The 27784-nt window shown below is 43.0% G+C and overlaps 1 protein-coding gene across 1 annotated transcript in view; it reads right to left on the reverse strand.

Annotated features, from left to right (window-relative positions):
* The window catches only part of MED1 (mediator complex subunit 1), a 255618-nt gene that overhangs the window by 195799 nt on the left and 32035 nt on the right, over nt 1–27784 (reverse strand). The window lies entirely within an intron of this gene.

Genomic DNA, 27784 nt, shown 5'->3' on the forward strand with positions numbered 1-27784 from the left:
CCTGTACCTCGAGCCACACCAGAGAGGCAGCGGGAGATTAGGGAAGTTAACGAGTGGCTGAGGAGCTGGTGTAGTAAGGAGGGTTTCGGGTTCCTGGAGAACTGGGCCGACTTCTCAGTCGGTCACCGGCTCTTTGGTAGGGACGGATTGCACCTAAATGGGGTGGGTGCAGCCGTACTGGGTGCGAGGATGGCCAAAAAGTTAGAGGGGCTTTTAAACTAGGGAATGGGGGGGGGGGGGAGGGTACAGATGTAGAATTAGCCAGTGGAAAGCAAGTTTCAGAGGGCAGAAATGGGGGCATTAGCGGTAGGGTGTTCGGAGCTCCTATACCCAGGGTGGGTACAGGGAAAAATCAAGAGAGCAGCCTAAAAACATCAAAATTACGAGGCTTGTATACCAATGCCAGAAGCCTGGCCAACAAGATGGGAGAGCTGGAGCTGCTGATGTTTGAGGAGGACTTAGATTTTGTGGGGATAACTGAGACTTGGTTTGACAGCTCTCATGACTGGATGGCGACCATTCAGGGGTATTCCCTTTATCGCAGAGATAGAGAGGGTAAAAAAGGGGGAGGGGTATGTCTGTATATTAAGAACAGTATACAGGTAAATATGAGGGATGATATTAATAATGGAGCTATGGACGAGGCAGAATCCCTATGGGTAGAGCTTCAAAGGAAAGGCACGGTGGGGAAGGTAATATTGGGCGTATGCTATAGGCCCCCAAACCAGAGGGAGGAGGGTGAGGTGGACCTCATGTTACAGATAGGATTGGCAGCAAGGATGGGAAATGTCATTATAATGGGGGACTTTAATTATCCTGATATAGACTGGGCAGAAGGAACCGCGCATTCAGCCAAGGCTCGGCAGTTCCTAAATGTTTTGCAGGACAATTTCATGGGTCAGATGGTGAATGCACCGACAAGAAACAATGCGGTACTTGACCTACTGATTACCAACAATACAGACCTGCTCACGGATATAGAAATACGGGACAACTTAGGGAACAGTGACCATAGGTCAATTGGTTTCAGTATTAATTACAGTAATAGGAAACACAAGGGTAATATAAGGACACTGAATTTCAAAAGAGCCAATTTCCCTAAACTGCGCTCGCTGCTAGAAAATATCAAATGGGATAGAACCCTGGGAACAAAGAACACGGAGGAAAAATGGGAGTGCTTCAAGAGCATACTTAACAAGGGGGTGGGCCAGTGCATTCCACAGGGAAATAAATTTAAAAGAGCAAAACTAAACCCTGGGTGGCTAAACTCCAACATAAAAATGTATATTAGAGCTAAAGAAAAGGCCTTCAAAAAATACAAGACTGAGGGGTCATTGGCAGCATTTAAGCACTACAAAGAGTGTAATAAGAAATGTAAAGACGAAATCAGGGCGGCTAAAATAGAACACGAGAGACATATAGCGGAGGAGAGTAAAAAGAACCCCAAGAAGTTCTTTAAGTATATAAACAGTAAGAAAGCGAGGCCAGAACACATTGGCCCCATAAAAGATGATAAAGGAAAAATGGCCACTGAGGACAGAGAAAAGGCAGAAGTGTTAAATAATTTCTTTTCTTCAGTCTTCACAAAGGAATCGGGGGGCTACACGAACCCCGCTTGTAAGGCTGAACTAAATAATACACCTCAGGAAGTGCCGCCATGGCTAACAGAGGATAGACTTAGAGCTAAACTAGAGAAACTTAACATAAATAAATCCCCGGGACCGGATGGCTTGCACCCAAGGGTTCTTAATGAGCTCAGCCAGGTGATTGCCAGACCATTATTCTTGATCTTTAAGGATAGTTTACAGACAGGTATGGTGCCAGCTGATTGGAAAAAAGCCAACGTGGTACCAATATTTAAAAAGGGGCCGAGATATATCCCGGGTAACTATAGGCCGGTCAGCCTAACATCAGTAGTCTGCAAAATTTTGGAGGGGATGATAAGGGACCACATACAAGACTTTAGTAATGAAAACGGTATTATAAGTAGTAATCAGCATGGATTCATGAAAAATCGTTCATGCCAAACCAATCTATTAACCTTCTACGATGAAGTGAGCTGCCACTTAGATAAAGGTAAGCCTGTGGATGTGGTGTATCTGGACTTTGCAAAGGCCTTTGACACCGTTCCCCACAAACGCTTACTGTACAAACTAAGGAAGATAGGTATGGACCATAAGGTGAGTACCTGGATAGAGAACTGGCTCCAGGGGAGAGTCCAGAGGGTGGTGATTAATGGGGAGTACTCTGATTGGGCGGGTGTGGAAAGTGGGGTCCCCCAGGGTTCTGTCCTGGGACCAATCCTGTTTAATTTATTCATAAATGATCTAGAGGAGGGGATATCTAGTACAATCTCAGTATTTGCAGATGATACTAAATTAGGCATGCCAATATCTTCTATGCAGGATGTGGAAATCTTGCAAGCAGACCTGAACAAAATAACGGGGTGGGCAACTACATGGCAGATGAGATTTAATGTAGAAAAATGTAAAGTAATGCACTTGGGGGCCAGAAACCAGAAAGCAAGCTACTCACTAGGGGGGGAACCTCTGGGTGAGTCTAGGATGGAAAGGGACCTGGGGGTACTGGTAGACAACAGGCTTGGAAGTGGCATGCAATGCCAAGCCGCTGCAAGCAAAGCCAACAGAATACTGGGATGCATAAAAAAGGGGATTCACTCAAGAAATAAAGAGATTATTCTCCCGCTCTACAAGACTCTGGTCCGGCCACATCTGGAGTATGCTGTCCAGTTCTGGGCACCGGTCCTCAGGAAGGATGTGCTGGAACTGGAGAAAGTTCAGAGAAGGGCAACAAAAATAATTAGGGGAATGGAGGACATCAGCTATGAGGAAAGACTACAAGCACTGAACCTATTCTCTCTGGAGAAGAGACGATTGAGGGGGGATATGATATCAATGTACAAATACTGTACTGGCGACCCTAGCATAAGGAACAAACTATTCAGAGAGAGGAGATACAATAAGACACGTGGCCACTCACTAAAACTTGAGGAAAGGCGGTTTAACCTTAAAGTGCGTAAGGGGTTCTTCACTGTAAGAGCGGTAAGGATGTGGAATTCTCTTCCACAAGCAGTCGTATCAGCAGGGAGCATTGATAGTTTCAAAAAACTATTGGATGGACACCTTAAAGACCACAACATACAGGGGTATACAATGTACGGTTAAAAGCAAACACACACACACATCATAGGTTGAACTTGTGTCTTTTTTCGGCCTCACTATGTAACTATGTAACTATGTAACTGTCTTGGCCACTCGCTTCATACGGTCTTTCTAAGACTGGCAAACTCCTATGGCTGCTACTGCTGGTTGTATAGCAGAACATGCAACCACAAAGAAGTCTTTCAATAAAGATTCCAACTTCTTATCTGCTGGATTTTTAAAAACCTGGGCATTATCCACAGGACAAGTTAAATTCTTGTTAACCCCAAAAATGGAAGCATCCACAGAGGGTATAGTCCATCTCTTTGTAAACTTTTCCTCCATTGGATAAAATAATGAAAACCTTTTGGGAGGAACATAAATCTTATCAGGATGGTCCCAATCTTTATACATTTCTTGCTCCAAGAGCAGATGTATGGGAAACGTCCGAGGACTATGAGGAGGGCGCAATGAGCCTAGAGAGGAAAAAGAGACTTCAGCTGTCTCTAGGGGAGGAACAGGCCCATTTCAGTAAGAGACTGAATAAACAATCTCTGGGTCTGAGAGGTACATAGAGACTCCTCTGACCCTGATTCCCCAGAAGTGGAAACCTCAGCTTGACCTTCTATAGGGTCATCAACAGCTACTTCTTCCACATCCTCGGCCCAATCCTGAACTGACTCCAGGGGTGGCTCAGGTATGGGAGATCTATCATGTTTCTTCCCTTGACAAGCTGCAACGATACCAGCAATCCTACCCTCAAGACTGGCCAATGCCACAGCCAAATCGTCCTTAGTGAGATAGGTTGCGGCAGAAGTACTAGGAGTAGCTACTATGCCTGACAACCGTAATGGCTCAGATTGGCAAGATGCCTCAGGCTCTTCAGGAGGCATAGACACAGTGGAAACCATCAAGGCCTGACGGTGGCATCACAGTGCCTTTTTTCAGGCAGACATTGCTTTATAGCAAGACAAAGTTGAGGTACTATCTTGAAGTGTACTCAAGACTAGTACCAAGCTTGTACACCCTAATGCACATAGCACTGATTATCCCCAGATACAGGACCTGTTTGTGCCAATAACACCCACAGTGACTCACGCAACCCTTCTGGTGCTGCTGCTCTGGGTCCTTTTCAGCCTGTGACAGAGGCTAGTGTGTTGGGAGACAGTTCCTTGTAGAACGCGCCCATTTATGCATGTGTGGCATGGTACGTGGCGTTTGCACGCTCTCCATGCGGCGTACACCTGTACTTAAAGGCGAAGATTCCTGTGTGAGCGAATAGGCCTATGCCAAAGACACGTGTCAAGGCAGAGACGACATGCAGACGCTTATGCGCCAGGGCGAACACAACAAACATATGGGGTGAGAGCAGCTTAAGCTGAATATTGTTTGTCACAGCTGATACCATTGAGGTGATCAGCGCAGGGTAAAACTCAATGTGAAACAATAGTCCCATGGAGGGATACATATGGCACATGGTCTCTGTTATCCTTTAAATGGAACAGTGCATAAAAAATTTACAATTTGCAATTATGCCAGCAATTTTTAATTTAATTTTTAAGGTTTGCTGTATAAGGAAATATTTTAAAATGGAATCACCAGTCCTGCCGCAGGATTCTGTTTTGAAACAGGAATCCAATCTTCACCCATCACATCGAGCTTTGTTTTGGTGATCGTCAAGGACTGGGTCGCCTATATAAGAGGGGCCACGGAATTGGACCTGTAGAGCACTCTGCACGGAGCGCCTTTGGGGTTTGGTATTCCAAGGCTCCGGATTCCAGGGTCCAGCACCTAAAAAGGACAGCATTATAGGCAAAACCTTGTATTTGCTTACCCAGGCTCGGGTACCATCTTTTTAGTCCATTGACTGTTTAGGATGGATCTGATAGCTTAACCCCTTAGATCCAGTGATCTTTGATCGGGGTAAATAGCATAATCTTCTGTCTTCTTTTGAATAGAAAATAAGAAAGATGTGGAGAGACTCTCCACAGTGATCATCACTTTTAGACACTGGCGAAAAAACTGAGGTACTTCCTGTGTGGGAGGGGTTAAATAGGGGGCATCAATTCTGATCGGTTGCCAGTGTCCATCACCTAAAGGTAGCTATATAACCCTTATGTTATGATTTATGGCTCTGTGTCCCGTGAGGTACGAAAAGAAAAGATTTTATTAAAGAGAAGGCATAGTATTATTCCAGCTAGCATATTTGTTTTTTTGTTAAAGGATAAGTCCACCTTTCTGCAGGTAAAAAAAATTGTATTTTTGTACTTACCGGAAAATCTGTTTCTCTGAGTTCATCAACGGACACAGCACTCCATAAATCATAACTAGTGGGTTATATTGCCTCCTCCAGGAGTAGGACTAGGCAGAAAAAAAAACATATAGCATGGGCCATCCCCAGCTGGTATATAACCCCCCTATCTGCTCTAGGTAATCAGTTTAGTAGCGAGCGGTGTTAGAAGTATCAAAACTCCATAGAGGGGTGCGTGCTAGGTCCGTCGAACTCAGACAAATGGATTTTACGGTAAGTACAAAAATCCCATTTTCTCTTTCGTTTATCGATGGACACATCGCTCCATAAATCATAAATAGTGGGACGTCCAAAAGCAGTGCCAAAAACAAAATATGGGGTAGGAAAAAGTTACGAAGGGGGAACAGCCCTTCTTCAACAGCAGTCAGCAAAACTTTGCAGCCAAAAGAAGCATCCACAGATGCCAAAGTATCCACCTTAAAGAATTTTGTGAAGGTATTCACTGACGACCAAGTGGCCGCCTTAGAGGGTTTGCGGGTACAGAAACCGGCTCCTTTGATGCTGCCACAGCATCATCCAGTTTAAAGCTTTCCGGCACTGCTACAATTAGTGCATCCACTAGTGCCTTTTCATGTGTGGCTGTAGTGGAAGAGAAATAATCCTCACTATCAGAGTACTCAGGCTGCGTGGACGCAGACCCAGTAGGGAGACTCGCAACCGCAGCAGCCAAATCACCCTCAGAATCTGAGGAGACAGGGGATGCAGACGACGGCGGGGGGCACTTTTTGCCCGTCCCGTTTTGCAGGACCATATCCACCTTTGACACTGGTGACTCCAGGACCGCTGTCATAGCAGACAAAGCGGACTGGGATCCGGAGGGCCCCACAGCTTCTGAGAGAGGTTCAGGTGGTGAAACATGCTCCATGCTTAACCCAGGGACTACCTTAGAACATAGGAAAAAATAGTTGCTAAAAAATCCCTACCGCTGCACAAGCGGCACAACAGGTCCCAGCCCACCAAGTTGCTGCTATAGCAGAGAAGAGGGAGAGTCATTTATTCCCACAGGGACTCACCACACCAACCCAGGTACAAAGCAGAGCCTTCAGCTGCATGTCATGCGGCAATCAGAGAGAAGGAAGAAGGGCCGGAGTTAACACTAGAGGCCCACCGCTGAATCACCGCTCTGTAGGCTCCAAAACATGGCAGCCTCTTTATTCAATGGGAAACTTCAAGAAAATGGCCGCCGGACTACACAAACATTGCCGCCGATAGATATGGCAGCCATTGACGGCAAAATGGAGGCTCCATGTGGCACCCATGCAGCTCCCGGGACCCCCAGAAACGAATGGGATCCCCTTTCCCAAAAAAATGCATTTGTAGCAGTCAGCAGCAGCCCCCACCCCAGCCCCCATCACCTGCTCTCATCCCCAAAACAGCAAGGTCTGTACAGACACCCCTAGGGTGGAAAGAGGGGGGAGCTAGGTGTGGACAAATGGGGGGGTGGTCCACAGCGGGACACCGATAAAAGAGGGGACGCTCCGCACGAAAGATGGGAACTCGGGGGTCCAACCATCCCAGGGAGGGGCCCATGTCCACCCCAACAGGCCACCAGTGAAAGGGGGGACACTACTTACCACACCATGGAAACCGGGCGGGCACCACTCCAGGCAGACCACAACACCATGTTGGAATGGAGGTATGTTGTGACTCAGGCCATAACCGGGTCGGAGCGTCCTCGCGAGATGTTTAGCTCAAAAGGGTGTTTCTACAGAACTGCCAGAATCAAATTGAAATCCCAAGGACACAACGGTGGCCTCATTGGCGGAAGCATATGTAGCACCCCTTGAATAAAGGCTCGGACTAAGGAATGCAAAGCAATCGGCCTTTGGAAAAAGACTAATAAGGCTGAAATCTGATGTTTAATAGTGCCTAAGGCTAGTTTCATATTTACCCCTACTTGCAAGAAGGCTAGAATTCTCCTGATTATATATTTACGGGGATGCCACTTCCTGACCTCATACCAAGAAATGTAAGACTTCCAGACTCTGTAATAAATGCCTTTAGAGACTGGTTTCCTAGCGTTTATCAGGGTAGAGACTGCAGGGCCAGATATGCCCTGCTCCCTCAAAATCCAGGCTTCAATAGTCAAACCGTCAAATTTGGAGACTGTGTTGAGAGAGCAGTTTCAGCTCCCCTCTTGGATGCTGTTCCGATACTTACAGTTGAAACGTGCAATGCAAGCACAGATCACGGTCGCTCCTCATGTGGTAGAGAGGTTTCTGATCACTCGTAATGCGGATAAGATCCTATCCTCCATATATCTTTGCCTTATGTGTGAACAGATGGGAAGGAACCCTCTCCTGTTCTGATCCTGGAAGCAGGATATTCCTGCCCTTTCGGAGGAGTGGGATCTTGGAATTAAGCAATATATACCCACAGTGATATCTGCTAGGGATAGATTCATCCAGCTCAAGTTCATTCATAGAGCATACTATACTCCACAGCGGATAGCTAGGATATAGCCTACACAATCTGAGATGTGTCCTAAATGTCAGCAGGCGGTGGGGACATATTTCATCTGGGAATGTCAACTTATTCAGGACTTTTGGAGGACTGTTGTGATGGACATTAATACGGTTGCAGACCTTTCTGTGCCATTGGATCCCAGAGTGCTTCTGTTGGGTATGGATGATTAGGTGACACAGGCTACGCACACAAGGTTACTATTATTCTATTTAAGTTTTTATGCTAGGAAGGTCCCTCTACAAAATTGAAAACTGGCTAATCCCCCCACGGTCGCACAGTGGCGCCTGCTAGTTGACTCAGTTTTTCCCCTATATAAACATATATGGGGCGTCAGTGTCCCCAAGAATTTGGGAAAATCTGCAATGCATGGATTGAGGCTAGATCTCTACAACTCTACTCCTGTTTATTAGAAGGACTAATTGAAGTGCCTTCAGCGTCATATCTGTTAGTGGATCGTCCCCACAGGGGGATGAGGGAGAAGGGGAACTGGATTTTGGCTCCCATCTGGGTGGCCTTCCCGACGTCCCTCGCCTGCCCTTCCCCCGGAGGCCCCCTTGACCTTTGGTTTGGGGCTCAGCGCAGCTTAGTCACTTTGAATATATGCCTTTTTTATTATCTCCTCATCCTTTGCAATGCTTAATATGATTATTATTATTATTATACAGGATTTATATAGCACCAACAGTTTGCGCAGCGCTTTGATACCAATGCTTGTATGCACATATCTCTAGTTTATTTGTAATTTACCTCACTGATTGTACAATGAGTCTGTCAATGCTTTATTCATCAAAAAAAGGTTTCTGTTAAAAAAATAAAAAAAATGTGGAGACTGTAAAGCAGGGTGGAATATCGCACCCGGAGAGAGCAGGTCCGGACGCAGTGGGAGAACCCAAGGCCTTCCCACTGTCAACCTTAGAATTTGCGCACACCAAATCCTCCTGGGCCAGGCTGGAACCACGAGGATTACTGGTTTCCCCTCTTCCTGAAGTCCTGACAGCAGCTGAACCAGAGGAAAGGCATAGATCAGAGACAACTGCTCCCAGGGAGTCACCAAGGCATCCATTCCGACTGCGAGTGGATCCCTGGACACAAATTTTTTCAACTTGTTGTTGAACCTGGATGCCAACAGATTTACGTCCGGGACCCCCCAGCGTTGACAATTTAATGTAAAGATCTCGGGATGTAAGGACCATTCCCTCAGAAACATCTGCTGGTGACTCAAAGTCTGCCCGTCAGTTCTCTATTCCTGGAATGAAAACTGCCGACAGGCATGGAACAAATTTCTCCACCCAGGATAGGATTTAACCCACCTCCTTCTGGGCTGACTGACTCTGGGTGCCCCCCTGATGGTTGCTACAGGACACAGCGGAAGAGTTGTCAGAAAGTACCCTGACAGGGTATCCCCAAATAGTAAAACAAAATCTCCTGCGCTCGAGTGATGTCTGATGGAGTGAAAAGAGGTGCACTACAAACTCAGATGTTGAAAGAGCTATCGGTCTTGCTGCCCCCTTCAGGATCAAGGGTATCCAAAACCAACTGGTAGAAAAGACAAAAAAGAAAAAGGAGGGGCGCACAGACCTAGTGCATTACCATAAAACCATTTATTTAAAATATTAAAAATTGTACAAAGTACACACAAGACTGGTGTGATACAACACACATCAACATAGCATATGCAATCTCCAAGGTAGCCAAGGTCCCAAATGTAGCGAATGGACATGCAGATGGTCGCATGGGGCTGCTGGGGCTGCTGTGGCTAGGCTGACGCGTTTCAGGGGCGAACCCCCTTCCTCAGAGCCAGAAAAAGTGCTGCTGGATCACATGCCGGATGGCCGTAGACTAGGGATGCACCGAAATTAAATTATTGGCCGAAGCCGAATAATAATGAAATGTTTGGCCGAAGGCCGAAGGCCGAATACCGAACGCTGTGTTTCGCATTTTTTCCATTTATTTTGCCAATTTTTTGTCCTCTCATGTCTCTCTCTCTCTTGTCCTCTCATCTCTCTCTCTCTCTCTCTCTCTCTTGTCCTCTCATGTCTTTCTCCCTAAATGTTACTGTAGGGAATGGGATTCAGTGCACACTGCAGCCTTGTACCATAGGGTTAATGTTAGTGACACTGTAGGGATTGGGAAGGATGCTGGGAATGGAAATCAGGAAGCATGCAGGCAGCCTTGTAAATTTTAATTGCAGATACAGGGCACTGGGCAGGTCAGGGTTAATGTGGTAACATCAATTACTCAGTGACAGTCAGTCAGTGTCAGTGTGGACTCGATCAGATTATACCGTGACAGACAGTCTCTCATAGTGGTGGTAGTAGGAGGCTGGAGGTGGACTAGTAGGAGCCTGGAAAGGAGCACAGCTGCATACATACATTACTCACTCGTGCACTGCAGCCCGCCCCACACATTCAGTGAGTCTTACTCTCCTCCCTAGTTTTTTCAATGGCACATTCAGGAAGCCAATCACGCCGTGAGTAGCGGCACAGCGGAACCAATTAGGTGTGCAGGCACGCGTGATCGGTTCGCTGTGCAGCTAATCACGGCGTGATTGGCTTCCTGAATGTGCCATTGAAAAAACTAGGGAGGAGAGTAAGACTCACTGAATGTGTGGGGCGGGCTGCAGTGCACGAGTGAGTAATGTATGTATGCTCACCGCTGAAGTGTCCCGGCTTCCCCTGCCTAACACGGAAGTCTGTGAGTCCTCCTGTCCTCCTCCGAGTCCCTTCCCCCTGTAAATATCGTGACCTCGGCGATATGAATATCGCCTACGGCCACAGAACGATAGTCGATATCATATCGACTATCGTTCAGCCCTATTGTTCGGCACAAAATTATTCGGCCTTTTGACTTATTCGGCCGAACACCGAAAGTGCTATTTTTTCTATTTTCGGCCGAATAATATTCGGCCGCCGAATATTCGGTGCATCCCTACCGTAGACTAAATGGGAGCTGGCCCCACCCCTTCCTACTCCGCCCCAAACCCAAAGGCGGGACAATGAGGGCAGAGGGGGGGGGGGAGGGGAAAAGGGAAAATAGTTACATAGTAGGTGAGGTTGAATAAAGACAATAGTCCATCCAGTTCAACCTGTGTAGGTGTGTGTGGCTGTAATCATCTCACATACCCCTGAATGTTCTGATCCTTGAGATGTAAGTCTAAGAGTCTTTTGAAAGCCACCATACTACCCGCAGAAACCACCTCTTGTGGTAGAGAATTCCACAATCTTGTAGCCCTAACAGTAAAGAACCCCCCACGTTGCCTGAGGTTAAAACGCTTCTCCTCTAATCGCATTGTATGCCCTCGAGTCCTCATGCAATCCCTTCGAATGAACAGCTTTTTTTCTAAGCTGGGATCCCCATTAAGATATTTATAAATTGCTATCATGTCCCCCCTCAGACGTCTCTTCTCCAGGGAGAATAAATCGAGCGATTGTAGACGCTCTTCATAGTCAAGGTCCTCCAATCCCCTAATTAGTTTAGTTGCCCTTCTCTGGACTCTCTCCAGCTCCAACACATCCCTCCTGAGGACTGGCGACCAGAACTGGACAGAATACTCCAGATGCGGTCGGACCAGAGTTTTATAAAGTGGAAGGATTATAGTCTTATCTCTGGAATACATCCCTTTCTTTATGCATGCTAATATTCTGCTGGCTTTGGCAGCTGCCGCTTGACATTGCATGCTGTTGCCTAATCTATCATCAACCAAGACTCCCAGATCCTTCTCCATTTTTGATTCCCCCAAGGGTTCCCCTCCTAACGTGTATTGTGCTTTTATGTTTTTAGTCCCCAAGTGCAAAACCTTACACTTCTCCACGTTAAACCTCATTTGCCATGTCGTTGCCCACTCTGTAATTTTGTCCAGGTCATTCTGTAGGATATCTGCTTCATGCTGTGCAGTTATTGCTCTGGCCAATTTTGTGTCATCTGCAAAAACTGATATCGAACTACTGATCCCGACCTCAATGTTGTTTATGAATAAATTGAACAAGGTTGGTCCCAGGACTGAGCCCTGGGGCACCCCGCTTACTACCTCAGACCAGTCTGAGTATGCGCTGTTTATTACCACTCTTTGGACACGCCCTTTAAGCCAATTCCGTATCCAAGAGCAAACCCTGCTGTCGATACCTGCAGACCTTATTTTATAAATTAAGCGCTTGTGGGGAACTGTATCAAACGCCTTAGCGAAATCCAAGTACACCACATCCCCCTATCTAGCTCACAGCTCACCTCCTCGTAGAATGTTAATAGATTGGTTTGACAAGAACGCCCATTTGTAAACCCGTGCTGATTACTGCTGATGATGTTGTTGTCTTTAGCAAACTCTACGATATAGTCCCTTATCATCCCCTCCAGAAGTTTACATACTATTGATGTCAAACTGACAGGCCTATAATTTCCCGGGATATGCCTCTGGCCCTTTTTGAATATCGGAATCACGTTAGCTTTCTTCCAATCCCCTGGTACATCTCCTGTCCTAATACTGTCAGCAAAGATCAGGAACAGTGGTCTGGATATAACCTTACTGAGTTCCTTGAGTACTCTCGGATGTACGCCATCCGGGCCTGGTGATTTGTTTGTGTTGAGTTTATCCAGCCTTTCCCTGATTTCACCCTCTGTTAGCCATAGTGGCAAGTCCTGTGTATTACTACTAACCATATAGTCATGGTCAGTGTACCCCTCCGTTTCCTGTGTAAAGACTGACGAGAAAAAAGCATTCAGCACGGTTGCTTTTTCAGTGTCCTCTGTAACCATCCTCCCATCATTGTTAATGATGAGGAAAAGGGAAGCAGCCATTTTGTTTATCAAATATTTACTTAGGATTATCAAACATGGATTTATGATTAAGCAGATATATTGGATATATATATTGTGTGAGAAGTCCTTTTGTATAACAGCTGTTAAGATTGCTTACTTGACCTTTTGAAGACCTGTTTAGCCAACAAGCTTTGGAAGTGACATGTCTACGTTAAATGTCCATTTCGCATTTCAAAGAATGTTATCAAAGAATGAGATGTGACTTCAAAAGAAATTACATAGCTAGGTGCCACCCACTGTAGTGTATAAAACTGTATTGCAAACCCTAGTCAGATAGAGCAATGTTCATTAAGCCAACAGAATGTATGTGATTGACTTGCTCTCCAAACATGGCTTCCTACCTACATGTTTGTCTAAATAAATATAATTTTCAATCTGGCTTCAACAGTCAAAATGTTATTAAAACCCGTGAGTTTTGGGATTACCCTTACAAATGGTCCTTCGTAGCCGGGTAGAGAAAATCCATGGACATGGCTGAAAGAAACAGGACAACACAAGCTGGGAATTCACGTCTTCAGTAAAAGGTAAGCTAACTTTATGCTTACTGCGATTTCCCCTTGTGTTGTGCTGTTTATGTAAGTCGATGTAATGGAGAAGTAACCTTCAAAAAAAAAAACCTTGGCTGTTGAATTTTATTATTTTAAATTTCTTTTTTACTTTCCGTACTGTTACTTATTACTGTCCTTTGCATGAGTGTGTTCTGCTGAATGATTTGCCCTATTTCAGGAGCAATGTGTGGTTAGGTAGGATTTCTGCAGTTCCTGCGATCGGGAGACCGACCAAGTCAGGAATCGGGTCTTTGGACTCAAGATCATTCATAACGTGTGATTGATAAAGTACTATATGTGGGTTGGGCCCTGGTTTATTGCCAAGGGTGATGGGCTGCTTAAAAAACAGCACTGCTTGAAGCTTTAGTACTAGTATGATTGATAAAACTGTCTTCCCGTTCTCTTCTGCGTGATTCTTCATAAAATCACACAATAAGCAGGAGTACTGTCTTCTCTATTTCACAACAGTGCCTATAAACTGAAGTGGAAGACTTTTTAGGAAAGCATAGCTATCAGGTTATATACTCTCTCTCTCTCTCTCTCTCTCTCACAGATTCAAAATTTATCCTATTATACTGCACCATTTTTTGGAATATGTTTTGCTGTGTGTCCTGCATATGAGTGGTTGATTGCTGAAAAAGGAGTGCTTTTTACATTCTTGAACTATTTTAATACTGAACACCCTAATTAATTTGTGTGCATGTATAGTCTGGTATAGATCCTGGGCAAGGATTGGGGCCAGATATATTGTGCTATTACCTAGGTACTTTTGTGTCTGTGTGACTTGGTGACCTGGTAATAGGTTAATTCTTCAGAAGTCTCATCACCGTGTGAGATGGGGAATTGTACCACCGTGTACACCTCAAATGAGGATCTGTGTGATCCCACTGTGAACCCTTCCTAATCGCCAAAGATATTGCCCATCAGTCTGTGTGACTGAGTTGTAACTTTGGAGCAGGAGACAGTTCGTTCCCTGAAGAAATGGAACTAAGGCACACAGGGGTTTTGTACCCCTAGAACCCCAAGTTCTCCAAAGAATGTAAAAAGTACGATCCAAGTGTTTTCAAATGAAGCAAAAGCAGGCACTAGATAAATGGATAAATGCAAGTGAACAGTGTGAAAACATGGTGAAGAGGAGATTGAGGGGAACCAATGAGAAATTAGAATGAATACAGATGTAAAAAAAAAAAAAAAAAAAAACCTAATAATATTAATATTGCTTAAATAACTGTAGGCACACTGTACCCTGAACTACCACCTAGATTGCTTATAATGCAAAGTGTGTTCCTGCTGAGAGCCTCAAATTATGTGCCACATCCCGATATGTAATGGAAAAAAGGGGGTTCCCCTGGGATTGGGACTTTTTAGGCACTGGTTGACATATCTTAGACGAATAATAAAATGTAAATATTTTAATGAAAAAATACACAAAACAGACAAAACATATGAACAAGCCAATATTGTATAAAAACAATTGCAAGCGCAAATATATGTGCAATGTAACCAGAGAAAACTCAACCAAAGGACCATTGCTGGGAGAAGGATGTCCATGCAGATCTCTGATCCTCTGTCAGTTTTAAAGCAATTTGGACAGGCTCATGTCTGACATGTCCCGCTAAGCTAAGCTACCTTTGGACTCCAGCTGTTCTGAATCGGAAGCTTCAGTGGAGCAAAAGTTTATCTCTCCTCTCCCTACCTCCATCTTATGATGGCTGTATAACAGCCTAAGAAAGACAAAAAACCCTTAAGGCATACGGTGACACTTGGATCGCAGCTTTCTTCCTGTTTTTAATTTTGCAAGCTCTAAACCTTTGTGTAAACCAACCATATAGGACACCAGCGTTATCCCTGACGAAGGGGTCTCAAGAACCCCGAAACGCGTCGGATCTCCTGGTCCTTTGGTTGAGTTTTCTCTGGTTACATTGCACATATATTTGCACTTGCAATTGTTTTTATACAATATTGGCTTGTTCATATGTTTTGTCTGTTTTGTGTATTTTTTCATTAAAATATTTACATTTTATTATTCGTCTAAGATATGTCAACCAGTGCCTAAAAAGTCCCAATCCCAGGGGAACCCCCTTTTTTCCTTTAGATTGCTTATAATGACCTAAGTATAGGCATAGATTAGACCCTACTGTACACAAAAAAAAAAAGAGAGGAAAGATGAGACCTACTGAACTGGACTAGGTACAGTCCAGAAGTAGAGAAAGTGCAGCTTTATTAGAAAAATGTACTAATTTTTTTGTCTACAGGTTTTAACTAGCTAATTGTAAGAGTATATTATGCTGGAGTGGCCATACATGTTACAATTTTTGTTGTACAATTTTTCTGTTAGATTTACCACAAACAAGATAATATGAGGTCAAAGCTAAACACTTTCACCTGTATCCAATTAGGCAGGCCTTTGTACTACATAGTTGAAGGTAAATTTCAAGAAAAAAAAAAAAATATTGTACAAAAAAATTGTATGAAAATTGTATCGTGTATGGGCAACCTTAGTCGTGTAGAGGTGTATGAGATTAATGGATTGTTGTTATGTTGTGTTAGTTCTAATAATGTTCCTAAAGTGCTGTATCAGCAAAACATTTTTTACACTTAATGAATATTGGTTGCATAATGATTTGTTTTGTGTTTATGACTTTTAAAGTGATGTGCCTTTGCCACAAGTACAACTAAAGGTAAATCAGTGCTATGCTGGTCATGGCAACTTTTAGAAGCAAGAAAATATATTTGGTGTGTAAAGTGTGACCTTAAAAAGGACTAAAAATGTTATTTTTATTTCTAAATCGTGAGCAATTTGAACTTTTAAAATTGTGTGAATGTACAGTCATTTTACACTCGTGAAAATCGTGAATATAAACCCTTGCTGGGGTGGCTAATCATGTAATCATTGGAGGAACATCAAATGCAGTTAATAAAATTAATTAAAAGAAGGAAAGTGATGTTAAAGCATTTAGTGACATGTAAAAAAAGTATTTTCACAAATGTCGTTTAAAGTTTGAAATTCAAGAGCTCTGTCTTAGTTTAAAGTTGCTGAAACCCCCCCTCTACTTTGACACAGGTTTGTTGCAAGGCTTGTGAGTGTGAACAGCTGTATTGTCATGCAAATTGACTGAGCTGAGTAAACTTTTATATAAAAGTACAAAAGAATATGTTAATTGTATTTACAGATGTGTATTAACTGTAAATCTTTGTTTTTGTAGAAAAAACAAAAAAAAAAAAAACAAACAGTTTTTGAAGAATGTTCCAAATGGGTGCAATATGGTGAAGTATAATTTCTTGTAGCCAAATGGGAAATTACTGATGTGTATTTTGAGCTGCTCATTTTTTAACCATGGTGAACAATAATATATATATATTTTTTTAATTTATGGTATACCATAAAATATAAATAAATAAAAAATCCACGTGGTAATAATTAATTTGACGTCAACAATTTTTGGTATCAGAAAAGTGCACTGTTAAAACATCTAAGAAAAAAAAATGTTTAAAATGCTTACTGTATGCTAAATACATAACCTTTGTTTTATTTTTAGGAGGAAAATATAATGTTTTGTTACTAAAATTTTTTGATGCTTATTTCTCAGATAAATTCTATACCCTGGTTTTATTGATTTGGGACTTTCAGAACAGAGGCAGATCACAGCCTTCAAAGACAGTTCACCAATGGAAGTATTGTTTCCAAATTGTTTAATTCTGGTTTATTAAACTGTTTTCATATGTAAATGTTTATGAGTTTCATCCCCATATAGCTAATATTGGTGTTGTACTGCTTGTAGCAGTTTCTAATTTCTTATTAATTGGGAGTCAGATATTTGATGTGTTCTAATCTGACACATATGAGCTCTGGCATTAATGAGTTTCTATGCCTTAGATAATTAAGCATCTCCTGTCTTAAAATTACCTGCCTTCCTGTAAGCCCTGAACCCCAGTGCTGCACTATACTCCTGCCATTCTTGTAAATATTGTATTCTGTGTTATCCAAGTTTTTGTCTCTGCACTTACATGTTCCTGGTCTACTGTAGGGTTGTTGATCCCAGCCATAGGCGATAGGCCCCCCCCTTTGAGACAGCCTATTGTTCATGATAAGTGTTTCCTTTGAATTCAGGATAGTGTACACAGTTTAGTGTGGATGGTGGTTGAATAACGCATTATATGAAATGAGAATGATTTCTCTTTGTATTAAGACATTTTTGTTTTCTTTTCTTCTAGGTCTTATTACCCTTCACAACATAGATTTACTTCAGCAGAAAAAAAACTCAACAGCTTTATGGGCATTTTTTTTTTGTTAATGATCTATTGTTGGACTAACAATCTGAGTGACGCCATCTTCAACAAAAAATACCCTCCTTCTTTCCTGCACGTTATGACATCACCACAAACAGCATTGATGAAGAAGAGCGCTTTAAAAAAAGCCTTTTAATATCTGAAGAACTTTGATACTTGTCATGTCAGCTGTCTAGAAAAGTTAAAGCTCAGTTTGCTATGATTGCAAAAAGATCTGCACACCTACCGGAAGTTTCTTGTCATGTGGACTGCGATGGTCCTGAAGAGAAGAATATTATGTATGAACATTGTATGAGTTCTTAGGTGTTGCAGTGGAGTCTTATGGAGGACTAGCTGTCAAAGGAGGATTCAACAAAAGACTTGGCGTTCATACACTGTTAGACCAACACATCATTTTTTTTAGACTTTTTGTCACATTTTTTATTTTTGAATATTTTGTATATTTTAGCCTTGACAAAGCAAAGTGAGATTTTTCTGCAGAAGTAAATGGGATACAGAATTCAGGAGAAATATGAACTAGAAAAATATATATATTTAAACTAAGATTAGGCAGTTGGAGGGAGATGTCAGGGAATTCAGAAGGGATTGATAGCAATTGTAATTTTATCTGCTTTTCTTAAAAATGCATTTTATGTTAGGTTTTGTACGTGTTATGAGACCTAGTTTGTTCCTTCTTCCTCATATCAGCACCTCCATAAAGCCATATGTGGCTTTAACAGTTACCAAAAGTGACTGTGATGTGAGATCACCACACAGGGACAGCAGAGCGGAAACCGCTACACTGTTAATGGTCACAGGCCCAACTCTTCACTACAACTAGTGTGTGGATTGCTTGAGATAGCAGTGATATGTTTCCAGAACTCCAATGTAGGAAGGGACAGTTTTGTTTGTGGCAATATATATTGCCAACAGGAGGATTATTAATGAGGAAAAGGGAAGCAGCCATTTTGTTTATCAAATATTTACTTATAATTATCAAACATGGATTTATGATTAAGCAGATATATTGGATATATATATTGTGTGAGAAGTCCTTTTGTATAACAGCTGTTAAGATTGCTTACTTGACCTTTTGAAGACCTGTTTAGCCAACAAGCTTTGGAAGTGACATGTCTACGTTAAATGTCCATTTCGCATTTCAAAGAATGTTATCAAAGAATGAGATGTGACTTCAAAGGAAATTACATAGCTAGGTGCCACCCACTGTAGTGTATAAAACTGTATTGCAAACCCTAGTCAGATAGAGCAATGTTCATTAAGCCAACAGAATGTATGTGATTGACTTGCTCTCCAAACATGGCTTCCTACCTACATGTTTGTCTAAATAAATATAATTTTCAATCTGGCTTCAACAGTCAAAATGTTATTAAAACCCGTGAGTTTTGGGATTACCCTTACATTAATTATGTGTGCAATATGCTCTGCCCTAGTTTTTTTGCTGTTGATATATTTAAAGAATTTCTTTGGGTTTTTTTTACTATCCTCCGCTATTTGTCTCTCAAAGTTGATTTTAGCCATCTTGATTTCTTGTTTACTTTTCTTATTTGCCTCCTTGTATTGCTCGAAAGTCGATACTGTGCCCTCTGATTTATACTTCTTGAAGGCCAATTTTTTTCCCCTAATAAGTTTTTTGACGCTACAGTTTAGCCAGCCAGGTTTGGCTTTGTCTCTTCTAAATTTATTTCCCATAGGAATGCACTGCAAGATGCCTTTGCCTAATATGTTCCTAAAGCATTCCCATTTTTCCTCTGTGGTCAGGGATCCCAGGGTTTGGTCCCAGTTTACCCTTTCCATCAATGAGTACAATTTTGGAAAGTTTGCCCTTCTGAAGTTTAGGGTTCTTATGTTCCCCACTTGCCTTGTTATATTGTTATTTATACTAAATGTGATCATCCTGTGATCGCTAGAGCCCAGGTTGTCCTGGACTCCTACCTGCGAGATTAGGTCTGGGTCATTAGTGATCAATAGATCCAGGACTGCATTTTCTCTAGTCGGAGAATCCACCAACTGTGACAAGACACATTGAAAAGAAAGGAAGGCAAGAAGGGAGGGAGAGGGGGGGTTTTCTGGGACAGGGAAGGAACATGGGCGAGGGGGGCGGGGACATTTGTCCAGCCCGGGCCAAAAACACCCACCTTCCAAGGCCAACCCGGACTATGTGATCAGCAATGGGGTATCCCCAAACTCTAGGCGTACAGTACCTCAATGCTCGACAAACTGCTCGGATTTCCAGGATATTGATGGGGTAGCTCCTTTCTAACCAGGACCATTTCTCTTGGACAGCAGCTTCCTCAGAACTGCACTCACGGCTTTACACTTGTGACCCTTCCTGCTGTGCCCCCACCCCCACTCCTCTTATGGGAGGAAATTGCTTTATGCAAAAAAAAAAAAAACCTGAGGTATAAACTTTAGTGTACTCAAGACTTGTGCCAAGCTGAATAGCTTATCACACACAGCACAGTTATCCCCAAAGTAGCAGAACCTGTTAGTGCCTGTAAGCGTGCACCCACACTGGCTCACGCTCCCAGCTTCCGCTGCTCTGTGTCCCATCCAGCTTCTCTGCTTACTGCTCATGTGCAACTTGCTACGTGCACACCCGCAAGCCATGGACACGCCAGTGCACATAAAAGTAGAACTTGCGCTCACGACCACCTGCTACTGAAAGCAACGCTGACTCTGCCATGCTTCTGGCCTAGAGCCACAGAGAGGAGCAAATGCGCAGGCGGGATGCATCAGGTAACAGAACATGTCAGTGCCTGTTCCTGCACACCAAGCATCAGGTTTTAAGAGCAGACTGTAAAGCATCCAAGTTACGCTTGTCACAGTAAATAAATACACTGCCCCTAGTGGAGACATGAAACATGGCACCCTCTGTTAAATCGGAAGGTAACAGTGCAACATAATTTAAAGTGACAATTTATCAAACAGGTGCAAAAATTGACTTAATTAGCTTAATATAAGTACAAGATCACACTAGCAGCACTAACAGTGTACATAAAACAGTCCACAACAATAGAAGGAGCAATGCTCTGCAGTTTTACTCCCCAGTGTCCAGGTGTTCTAAAGCAGAATTAAGTTGTAAGGATCGCAGGAAAAGTCAGTGCTCCAATAATATCTAGTGCACCTCCACCGCACCACTGTGAAGCCCCTGCAGCAATTCACACTCACCAGATATGACTCATATTGCGCCTTTAGCCATCCATTCTAATGCTTATGTCACCCAGAGGATCCAAGTACCGCTGCTCACCAAGACAAATTGATCCAGATGATATTCAGCCAAATTGGACTGCTCAGTCTCATGGAATCTCGTATCATATGCATAACTATTGTTAGCTTCTTTTTCCATGCATGTGGGATTTCCATCTTGATGTATCAATCATATATGGACTTTGCATTGGGTTTTGATATTCCATTCATGCTGATTGCTTTAAACAGAAGCAGTGAGGCAAATCCAGGATGGTTAATTCACAACCCCAGAGCAATAAACTGACATTCCTCCTGAAAAGTTTTTTTTAACTTTTGTTTAAATAGATATAGATGTAGATATTTTCACCTGAAATGTTTGCACATTTTGCATTTGGTTTATTTTGCACGTTATTGTTGTGGGAAATTTATGTAAGGCACTATATACACATTTATGTGGTATTTATTGTAGATCATTGGTACTTTGGTTTTTGATCTAGCTTGTTACTGTTTATCACACATTTGAGAGTGACGTCTCATCATCTAGCGCACCAGAATTTACTTTTCACTTTATATTTCCAAAATTTGGATCTCACGTTTATTTATCAGCGCACCCTTCACACATTTTCATTGCTCCTTCTATTGTTGTGGACTGTTTTATGTACACTGTTAGCGCTGTTAGTGTGATCTTGTACTTATATTAAGCAAATTAAGTCAATTTTTGCACCTGTTTGATATATTGTTTGTTTGGACAACTATAGCAGCTGCTTTACTTTTCCCGCAAGGGAATTTGATTTGCATCTTATCCATTGTTTGTTAATATAGCGCTGGGTGAGTGGGGTTGATCAGTTTTATCCTTTTTTCACCTACTCCTTGCGATTAATAATTTAAAGTGAACTTAACCATTCCCCCTGCAGGATTCTGTCTATAACAAAAATCCAATCTCCACCCATAATGGCGGGTCCTGTCACCTATTGACCATCAAGGACTGGGTCCCCTTAATTCTTGGGGCCATTCCCTTGGAACTGTAGAGCAATCTGCAAAATGCCTTTGGGGTTGGTCTCACCAAGAGCCCGGATCCCAGGGTCCAGCGCCAAAGAAGGTCAAATTGCAGGCAATACCTCATTTTTTCTTTACCAAGGCTCAGGTACCACCTTTTTAGTCTTCCACTTTCGGATGGATCTGATTACCAATCCCCTTGGAACCAGAGATCTTAACCGGGTTTATAACACAATCTTTTTTCTTCTTCTTTAATACAAAAATCTGGAAAACTTCTCTAAACGTGACCATCACCTCTAAGACACTGGCGAAAAAACAGAGGTACTTCCTGTATGGGAGTGGTTATATAGAGGGGGAATTCCCGTTTTTTTGGCTGCCAGTTTCCAACTCCATTCACCTATAGGTGGTGTATAACCTAGACAGTAATGAATATGGCTGCTCTGTGTCTCATGATGAACGATAAAGAAAAGCAATCCCATTTGGGTGATCAATGTACATTGCAAGGATTTTGTTTTACATTCCTGTTTCTTGTTCAGGGGTGTCAAACACAATTTCATCATGGGCCGCATTAGCATTATGGTTGTCCATAAAGGGCTGATTGTATCTGAAAGACTAGATGTCCAGAGCACCACATCTCCTCTTACATCAGATGTCAAGAGCCCCCCACCATCAGAAGTCAATAGTCCCCAACCCTCTCTCACATCAAAGTGCACCGCACTTACCTGCTTCCTGTAAGAAGCTGGGGTAGGAGCTGGGAAGCAGAAAGTGCAGTGTATGGAGGAGCACCAGAGGAGGGCTGGAGTAAGCTGCCTGAGGGTGCTGAATGTGGAGACCAGGGGAGGCATAAAGAGAAGCAGGATCTGTAGGGGAAGTTCTATCCACCTCTCAGCTGCTGACTGCTGAGACAAGGAGAAAGTGGAGTGCCACAGCTGCAGGAGAGGCGAGAGGGACACATGAATTGACCTGGAGGGCTGGATTTGGCCTGCAGGCCTTATGCTGGACACATGTGTTCTAAAGGAATAGTTCTTTGTTAACTCAAGTCTGGTGCAGGACTAATTCAAAATGGGAATGACTAATTAAAAGTATCTGATGCACTTTTGAAAGTTCTGATGGCAACAATTGCAGTCTGCATCCCTTTAGAAATGATTACCCTCAGGGAGCATCTTACCCAAAAAATCCTTCTTTGTTGCAGAGGACGCCTAAAACCTGACTTGTATGCTAGTGCAGAGCTCTTCACTCAAGCAAGAAATTACATTTCTGGGGGCATTCTGTATACCAACTGTGTAAAGAAAACCCCCAGTTTGCAGTAAATTTATAAAATAATACAGCAGGCGCAGTTTGAAACAGAGGGGTAACTTTTTAATAACATTAAATTACAAAATGGCTTACGTAGCAATTGTTTATGCTGTATTGCCTTTTCAACAAAGGTGGAGTTACCCTTTCATTTCTGAGAAAGTGAAAGAAAGGTTAGGTTGAGTGTGAAAGTAAAGTGGATTAGTTTGTCCGCATTGGTGTTTCCTTTAATATTAGCTGGGCATGAATGGTATGGAGAAAAAGCCGCATTGTCAAGATGAAAATTAGCAAAGACAAGACACAGCCCTGCCGGGTTCCATTTCAAATAGTTAACAGCTTTGAACACTTTAAGTTCAGTCAAGGGTCGGATGTGAATAAATGGCTCAAAGCTAGCTGTGAATGAGCGAGTTTAATTCTAAATGGGATGAATTCCTATGGATAAAAGTCCAAATGACACTGTCAAATGCTTTCTCAGAGTCTGTGGACAGTAGTAAAGATCTTCAAATCAACATCAAACAGCAAGATTGGTCAATGGAAAGTGCAGTTTTGGTTATTTTTACCCTCCTTGGGGTGTATAGTTATGTGTGCTCTCAAAATGTATTGTAATAAATTAAGCTGCAGCTGCCAAAGCCAGCAGAATGTTAGCATGCATAAAGAAGGGGATGTTTTCCAGAGATAAAACTATAATCCTACCACTTTATAAAACTCTGATCCGACCGCATCTGGAGTATTCTGTCCAGTTCTGGTCGCCAGTCCTCAGGAGGGATGTGTTGAAGCTGGAGAGAGTCCAGAGAAGGGCAACTAAACTAATTAGGGGATTGGAGGACCTTAATTATGAAGAGCGTCTGCAATCGCTTGATTTATTCTCCCTGGAGAAGAGACGCCTGAGGGGGGACATGATAGCAATTTATAAATATCTCAATGGTGATTTCAGCATAGAAAAAGAAAACGATTCAGTGGCAAGGATTGCATGAGGATGCGAAGTCATACAATGCGATTAGAGGAGAAGCGTTTTAACCTCAGGCAACGCAGGGGGTTCTTCACTGTTAGGGCTACAAGATTGTGGAATTCTCTACCACAAGAGGTAGTTACTATAGGAAGTATGGCTACTTTCAAAAGACTCTTGGACATACATCCCAAGGATCAGAACACATGGAGTATGAGAAATGATTACGGCCAATATACAGTATCTCACAAAAGTGAGTACACCCCTCACATTTTTGTAAATATTTTATTATATCTTTTCTGTGACAACACTGAAAAAATGACACTTTGCTACAATGTAAAGTAGTGAGTGTACAGCTTGTATAACAGTGTAACTTTGCTGTCTCCTCAAAATAACACACAGCCATTAATGTCTATACCGCTGGCAACGAAAGTGAGTACACCCCTAAGTGAAAATGTCCAAATTGGGCTCAAAGTGTCAATATTTTGTGTGGCCACCATTATGTTTACAGCACTGCCTTAACCCTCCTGGGTATGGAGTTCACCAGAGCTTCACAGTTGCCATTGGAGTCTTCTTCCACTCCGCCATGACGACATCACGGAGTTGGTGGATATTAGAGATTTTACGCTCCTACACCTTCCGTTTGAGGATGCACCACAGATGCTCAAAAGAGGTTTAGGTCTGGAGACATGCTTGGCCAGTCCATCATCTTTAACCTCAGCTTCTTTAGCAAGGCAGTGGTCGTCTTGGAGGTGTGTTTCGGTCGTTATCATGTTGAAATACTGCCCTGTGGCCCAGTCTCCGAAGGGAGGGGATCATACTCTGCTTCATAATGTCACAGGACATGTAGGCATTAATGATTCCCTCAATGAACTGTAGCTCCCCAGTGCCGGCAGCACTCATGCAGCCCCAGACCATGACACTCACACCACAATGCTTGACTGTAGGCAAGACACACTTGTCTTTGTACTCCTCACCTGGTTGCCGCCACACATGCTTGGCCCTATCTGAACCAAATAAGATTATCTCAGTCTCATCAGAGCACAGGACATTGTTCCAGTAATCCATGTGCTTAGTCTGCTTGTCTTCAGCAAACTATTTGCGGGCTTTCTTGTGCATTATCTTTAGAAGAGGCTTCCTTCTGGGATGACAGCCATGCAGACTAAATTGATGCAGTGTACGGCGTATGGTCTGAGCACTGACAGGCTGACCCCCCCACCCCTTCAACCTCTGCAGCAATGCTTCCAGCACTCATACGTCTATTTCCCAAAGACAACCCCAGGATATGACAGGAGCACATGCACTGAACTTCTTTGGTCAACCATGGTGAGGCCTGTTGTGTGTGGAATCTGTTCTGTTAAACCGTTGTATGGTCTTAGCCACTGTGCTGCAGCTCAGTTTCAGGGTCTTCGCAATCTTCTTATAGCCTAGGCCATATTTATGTAGAATACATTTTTCTTTTCAGATCCTCAGAGAGTTCTTTGCCATAAAGTTGAAATTCCAGTGACCAGTATGAGAGAGTGAGAGCAATAACACCAAATTTAACACACCTGCTCTCCATTCACACCTGAGACCTTGTAACACTAACGAGTCACATGACAACGGGGAGAGAAAATGGCTAATTGGGCCCAATTTGGACATTTTCACTTAGGGTGTACTCACTTTTGTTGCCAGCGGTTTAGACATTAATGGCTGTGTGTTGAGTTATTTTGAGGGGACAGCAAATTTACACTGTTATCCAAGCTGTACACTCAATACTTTACATTGTAGAAAAGTGTAATTCTTTCAGTGTTGTCACATGAAACGATATAATAAAATATTTTAAAATGTGAGGGGTGTACTCACTTTGTTGAGATACTGTAGCGTATATTGCCGCCTCGGAATCCATTAAAGAAATTTTCCACAAACTTGTACAATTCGTATCACTGCCATTTTTTCGGAGCCCGATGGCTCCTTAATCCATACTACTGTGGACATATCATGATTAGTACACCAGTGTCCTATAACTACTACTGTATAGCACAGTGCCACCTTCAAATACCGACGGGGCCCAAAGTGATTAGAACTGTGACTGCTGTGACATAGCTGATCACGGTGAAGGACCAATCACAGCGGACCTTTACCATGGGATCAGCTGTTCACATATAAACATACTTGCTAGTTATTGGCAATTCTTTTCAACCGTGCCGTGTCTGTGTGAGGAAAGGTGAGCCGTTAACCCCCAAAATGTCTGTACATTGTTTATACTGATAATCAGCGCACAAATTATTAGTGCCGCCTATCAGTGCTCATCAATGCTGCCCATCGGTGCCTCCTCAGCAGGATTACTGAGCTTAGAACATCTCTCTCACAAGGCCCAGAACCTGCACTGACAGTTCCCCCTCCCTCGCACGGATGGGAGAGAGCCGATCTGATCCATCTCCTCCCACATGCATCGCGGGAAGTGTGAACCCCAGAAGCTGAATGATCAAATTCAGCTGCTTAGTTTCACAGTTCCCATGGTGCGAACAGGAGGAGAGGGGCAGATTGGCTCTCTCCCATCCGTGCGAGGGAGAATGAACTGTGCAGGCTCTGGGCTGTATGAAGAAGGGTAGGGGGGGGGGGGGGCCCAGCATGGAAGGATTCAAACAAAAAGGTCCAGAGATCAGTCTATGGGAACTACCCACTCAACAGAGCAGCGCCCTCCTCAGAAACCACAAAGAGGTCCCGATTTCGCCATAGAGCTGCATATTTCTCGTGCTGGTGTCTCTGGGCAGCTCAAAGACGGCTGAGCTCTATCCCAGAAAAGTCTGAACCCAGCCTGATCTATTTTCTTCTTTCCACTTCATATTTTTACTTATTATTTTCCTTAATTCAGTAAAAGTACCTTTCTGATTAAAGTTCCACGTCCTGCTTCTTTCATCCTTATTGCAGAAAGGAAGTAAAAATATGAAGTGGAAAGAAGGAAATAGATCAGGCTGGGTTCACACTTTCCAGGATAGAGCTCAGCCATCTTTGAGCTGCCCAGAGAAAATTATCTAATGCCCAGTACACACGATCCGAAAATCGGCCGACGTTTTTCGTATTCTAGCAGCTCTCAATAATATTCGCTTAAAGGGAGAGGTTACTCATGATACGAATTTTCTCGGACGATAATTCTTAGCTTCCGGTATGCGTAACCACGCTGTAGCGTGTGAGGGGAAAATGATGTCTACTGCTCATGCGCTGTCTACTGCTCACCATTTTTTTCGGACGAACAACATACTGATAATACGATTATCGTACGATGTGTTATAATACGATCAAAATTTTTATGCTTGCACGACCGGATAATATCGGGTGAACTGTTGTGATCGCCTCTCGTAAGCTGTGTACTAACGATCCGATTATCGTCCGATCCTTTCACAAGCGTTAATTTTCGTCCGATTTTCGGATCGTGTGTACGGGCCATAAGGGTCCTAAGGTGGTCATGTGAAGGAGATTTCCTGGTAATTTCTATCCAAGTTTATTTGACCTTCTTTGAGGGTCCATCGCTTCTGGTGAGTAGGGTCCCAGAGGGGAGTGAGACACCTTTCGCCTGTTTGCTGGTTTGGAGCATCACAACACTTTGGATAGCGGCACTTCCAGCACTTTTATTGGACTTTTTTCAGCACCTTTATTGCAATTATTACACATTATATTGGACTATTTTAAGCACTACTGCACTTGTCTAGCAGTGAAATATTTATTGAAGCACTAGTGCACTTTGTGCGCTATTAATTATACATGTTCACATAGATATAGAATTTTTTGTAAC

The sequence above is a fragment of the Pelophylax lessonae genome (assembly GCF_965119305.1).
Source record: "Pelophylax lessonae genome assembly, chromosome: 11".
Classification (NCBI taxonomy): Eukaryota; Metazoa; Chordata; class Amphibia; order Anura; family Ranidae; genus Pelophylax; species Pelophylax lessonae.